The sequence below is a fragment of the Perissodus microlepis genome, chromosome 22, assembly GCF_051167445.1.
Source record: "Perissodus microlepis isolate ML-2025 ecotype Zambia chromosome 22, ASM5116744v1, whole genome shotgun sequence".
Classification (NCBI taxonomy): domain Eukaryota; kingdom Metazoa; phylum Chordata; class Actinopteri; order Cichliformes; family Cichlidae; genus Perissodus; species Perissodus microlepis.
In genome coordinates, this window is record NC_140481.1 from 8,471,648 (window position 1) to 8,477,410 (window position 5,763).

Below are 5,763 nucleotides of genomic sequence, written 5' to 3' on the forward strand. Positions count from 1 at the left end.
AGCTGGTGAGGAATAGTGCCAATGCGCTGAGGGCTTCACCATCTTCTGCCTTTATTGGAGGCCAGCCTAGAGCCTTGTTTATGTATGCCACAGAAATCCTGTATTCGTTGCCAAAGTGCTCTTTCAGGAGCCTTTTTGCTTCACAGTAGCCCTTTTCTGGATCCATGTGCAGACAACTGCGTATTAGCTCCCTGGGCTGTCCAGAAGTGTATTGCTCCAAGAAGCAAAGACGATCCTTTCTGCTTTCTGTTTTACACTCCACTCCATGCTCAAAGGCTCTGATAAACAGTCTATATTCCAATGGATCCCCACTAAAGATGGAAATGTTCTGAGGAGGTAGAGTAGAAAGTCTTTGTTGCGTTGCAAGGACTTCTGCAATGTCGTTCTGTCTTTGCATGACAGCTAACAACGTCTGTGAAGCTTCTACGCCCGCTGAGTGAGAAGAACTGTTGCCTGAAAAACAATGGCTGTTCTTTCTGATAACTGGCTGATTGACCTGTACAGTGTTAGCTGAATGAGGCTGGATGATGGGCATCCTGTTTTGCTCACCACCACAATCCTCAATAGTCACTCTGTGATGATCAGTCTGTACCCCAGCTGGCTGCATTTGGATGAAAGATAATTTGTCATCCCTATGTGACACATCTGATCCCTCAAACCTCTGCAAAATCTTAAGTTTAGCATCAGTTGCTGCTAAAGCAGTTCGCAATTCAAGCTCTTCCTTCTCAGCCTTAAGTTTAGCTTCTTGCTCCTCCAAAGCTCGCCATTCCTTTAAAGCTGCTGCCTGTGCCAAGAGTGTAGCCTTCTCCAATTCTGCCTTCAAGCGAGCTGAAGATGCTGAAGATTGGCCAGTGCTGCTTTTGGACATTCTAGACTTCCTAGATGCTGCTACGGATATGCTGTCAGTGGGCTGAACACTCTCATCAGCCATTTTTGCTTCCTTCGTACGTTGATGGACTTCCTTTATCCAAGCATCCACGTTGTCAACAAAGCTTCTCATTGCATCTGCTTTGGGCTCAAACCAATGCTGCTGATCATTATCCATGTCCTCTCTTGACACAGCTTGCTGAAATAGCCCCTTTACAGAGGTACTCAGTTCGCAAAACTCTCCAAAGATGTGATTAAATTCTGTAGACAACTTGGTTTTAACTATTTCCACATTGCCATCATCCTCCATTAACTGCAGCATCTCATTCTTTTTCTCTGTTAGCTGACCCAGCTTAGCCTTTCTTGAGCCTATGTTCCTTTGTAATGCATCCTCCATCGCCTTAGCTGTAGGCTTCACCTTCCGCTTTTCCACTGTTGCTGAATCTTTATCATCTTCCATGATTCTCCCGTTAGTTTGTTCCACTTAGCTGGGAGCTCAATACAGCTAACTGCCCCAATAGCCTCAGGAAACACACAAAGGGTAGCTATTCACGTGTAGTTAGCTAGTCGTTAGCGGGTCGTTCGCTGCTACTTAGCATAACACTGTGTTGCTAATATGTCACGTTTCACTCCCCAATCTCCTCCGTATCCACGAGTAACTGCACTTACTTACTGTGCTGAAGGGCTGACTGGTGAATCCTCTCCTCGTATTTCATGTCCATGTGTTGCAGTTACATTTCCAATCCAAAGACTGCGGCCGCCAGGAGGCAGTTTTCTTACGAATGATACCGCGGAAGCACTAGCTGGTGGTCGGGCCGTACGCGTGTCTTAGTGCAGTTGAACATAATCCACAAAGTCCGCTTGTAGTCGAAAAACAAACAGGCAAACATTTATTTCCACAGTTTTGAAATACAGTGATCCGTTCGAATGTTCCTGTACACTGCAAACACGGTAAGAAAACTGTTTTTCTCCACAGCTAGTTAAAGCCCCCGTTGCTCCACACTGCCCGTCGCGAACGCTCCCCCCGTGCACAGTTACCGTGTGTTAAAGGAACAGTACGTAAAAATTAAATTAAAAAAAAAATAAATACAATTTAACTGTAAATCTTACGCTAAACAAATTATAAAGTAAAAACTGAAATTCCCCATTATCTTACACTTATCCTTATCCAAAATGATTCAAATTATTAACAAATATACACTCTGTGCAATCTGAGTAAACTACGAGATGATTTGACCTTTATCCTATAGAAACTCTCTTCAGAGTTCATTTGCTTGGACTTGAATAACACTGTTTAATAACTCCAACACTGAACACTATTTGAATCAGAATGTTTTAAAATGACACTTTGAGAGTGGAAATCAACTCTAACATGTTTAACCCTGAAATTTTAACACTCCAGTTTTTGCTGTGTACCCTTGTCAGCTGCTAATTTCAATGCCTGCTGTGTACTGCACAATTTTTTGGAGACTCACAATGTTTACTGAACGGTATAGTGAAGAAGCTGATGAAGCTGATGAACTGGACAATGTAAATTTTGAGCAGGCTGGAGAAAAGAGAGCTTATGAGATCTGAAAACTCCTGTGTGCATATTTTTCAAACCATAGCTTGGTGCTGTAACCACTGAAAAAGAAAAGCAGACATGCTTTTTATGAGTTGCTGAGATATGTTATGTGGTCTACAAGCATCAGTCTTTGGGCCACAGGTGACATAGACTGCCACCGTACAGGTGACTGGTGGATACGCCAGGCACTAGGTGTGCGTGTGTGTCCCACAGGGATGTCACACAAACGATAACAATAACATTATTCCTTTATGTACTCTGGGCTGTGACCCAGAGTACTACTAAATAAATACTAAATACTAAATAATTACTATTTATTCTAGCACTGAAATATAGTGTATATACTCAGTAAATACTGGCAAAAAATTTATGTCACATTGAATATCCATTCGCCATCAAGTTCAGCATCTCCCAAAATGGAAACCTTAGCAGTGGTAAACAAATTAATTAACAATGACTCCTAGGGAATTATTTAACAATGAGAGCTGGCTGGTTATTGTACTACATAGTCTCATTCAATTATCACATGTCATATCTAGTTCTTTAGAAAATGCACAGAGAAATTCTGCACTCAAATTTCCTGGCTAAGTATATATCTACTTTTTACATGCAAAACAGAGATCTCACGTTTAAGGTTGAAGTCTGGCATTGAAAGGAAATCTTAGGAAAGCAAATTAATGTCCAGTTGGTGGAGCAGTTTCTGTACTTAAAACACATATTTTTTTCACATTTTGGCATTTTCATAAAAAGAAGGTATAACAGGTAAACAGTGATGTCTCATTAGCAGAATATGTGTGACACACCATTATTAGAAATCTGGTATCTGTGCAAGCCCACGGGGCTGTTCTCTGGCAGCAGCACCATGCACTCCTGTGTTTTAAATGCACTTTAGAACAACACGCAGCATCACTACACATGAGCAGGAGGAGGGAGGTATGGGGTCTTCACACACCCCCATTCTCTGCTGGCCATTGGGGCGGGGGGGCTGGGAGGAGGTGTTGGCCGTCCGATTGGGATCTGGAATGTGGGGCCTCCCTGCTGCTCCAGAGCCGGGGCGGTCTGCTTGCCTCCACCCCGGGGGAAAGGGTAACATCTCCTGGGTCTAGGTGCCGTTTCCCCCTCTGGGGGCAAGGGTACCTGAACCCAGGGTATAGAGTTTGTTTGGGGAGCGTGATTGTGTGTACAATGTCCATTTTGTGTCTATTTTTACGTTGGGTGACTGCGGAGTACTTGTATATGTGTGCATGAGGGTGGGAATGCATGTTTGTGTCTGTGTGTGCCTGTTTGTCTGTGTCTATATGTCAGGTCGGGTCTTAGACTCCACCTCTCTGGGAACGCCCAGGCCCTCCAAAGTATGGAGGCCTATCTCCCCTCACCACACTCCCTGCCGGTGGCTGATGCCCTCAGGGGTCGGTGCGTCTGTGGTTCTTGGTGTCCGGGGCTGGGCGCTCAGGTATGTATCAGCTCACTCCTGGTGGCTACTTGGCAGGGCCTGGCGCCTGTTGCTCGGTCAGGCCTCTTCCGGGGCGTACGGGTGTTCACTGTCCATAGACATAAACTACACCTTTCTTGCCTGCTACTTCAAAGCACATTGTGCACTGTCGGTCCTGCGTGCTGCACCACAACATTCAATATTTAGTATTTACTGCTGTTTACACTTAGCTAGATTAATGGGATGGTGTTGTGTTTATTATATTGCTCTCTTTTTTTGCTTCTTTTCTCTTCTTTTTCTCTCAATAGGTGATCCAGGAGTTTTTTCCAGTCTCTCTTTCTCTTTTTAAGTGCCCTTTCCCACTGTCCCTCTTCCCCTCTGTTTTTCTTTTCCTTCATCTTTCTTTCTCCCTTTCCTATCCCCAGTCATGTCTGTCCCGTCTGTAACAACTGAAAATAAAATAAAATAAATAATAACAACAAAGGTCGATCAAATGGACCAATACGGCAAGGCCGTGATGATCCACTTGGTAAAGTAAGTAAATCCATCGGGTATCCTTGTTGGCCTTCAGACAACAGTTCTGACGGCTAAAGAACCAAATGGGACAGGCAAAAAAAAAAAAAAAAAAAAGCCCACGGGGCTGCAGTATCAAAGACAGAGGTATGATCCAATTGCAGGGAGAGTTCCATGCACATAGTAACATATGTGATGCTATAAAACATCCGTCCAATTTTTGCTGCTATCTAACTAGATCCAACTAAGCACCAACTAGGTCCAAACCTCCCTCTCTCCAGTCACCTCTGTCTCTCCAGGGTGACCTGGGACTACCCTAACAATGGGAAATGCCCACTACACTGAACAGATATCATAGTCAGATGTCAGAACCAACTCAGGTGACTCCTTTCAATGTGGTGGAGTAGCAGCTCTAGTCTGAGAACCTCTCAAATGACTGAACTCTTCACCCTACAGCATCTCTAAGGGAGAGGCCAGCCACTCTGTAGAGCCACTTGTATCCACACCCTCATTCTTTTGTTCACTACCAAGAGCTTGAGTCTTGATAAGGTAAGGACATAGATTGACCAGTAAATTGATTAGTCAGCTTTTTCTTTACCAGAACAGTAAACAACAGTACAGTGTATTGATCTCCAGCCCCCTCACTCATGAACCATACCCCAACAAAACTGAACCCTTCCACTCGGTACAACTGCTTGTTCCTGACCTGAAGTGGACACAACACTCCTTTCCTTCTGATAATCATGGCTTCAGAATTGGAGATGCTAATTTTCATTCCCACCACTTCACACTCAGGTGTGAGGCGCTTCAGTGCAAGCTGTAGTGCAACCTGATGACGCCAACAGAACCACATCATCCGTAAAAAACAGAGAGGAGATTCACTTGGCTCAGCCTAAAAATTATGTCCATAAAAATATGAAAAGAATCAGTGACACAAGGCAGCCCTGTCAGAAACCAACATCCACTGGGAACGAGTCCAACTTATTACTAGCAATGCTAACCATACTCTAGCATAGGGACTAAATGCTTTATAACAACAAGCCACATACCCCATACTCCTAAAGCACAGTCTGCAGGATGCTCCAAAGCATGTGGTTGAATGCCTTTTCTAAGTCTACGAAAACATGTATAGACTGATTGGGCAAACTGGCACACACATTCAAATATCCTCAAGAAGATAAAGAGATTCCAGGATTTCACAACCAGGAAAACTGTTTTTTTCCTCTGACTCGACTCTCCTCACCAGTACCTTGGCATAGATCTTCTTAGGGAGATTGAGTTGGTATGGCGAGTAGCCTTCAGTCATAGTAATAAATCACACAGCAATAGTGCATTCATGTTGTTGTAAAAAGCTTGATAACATATTAAGTAATCCAAAGTATTCAGA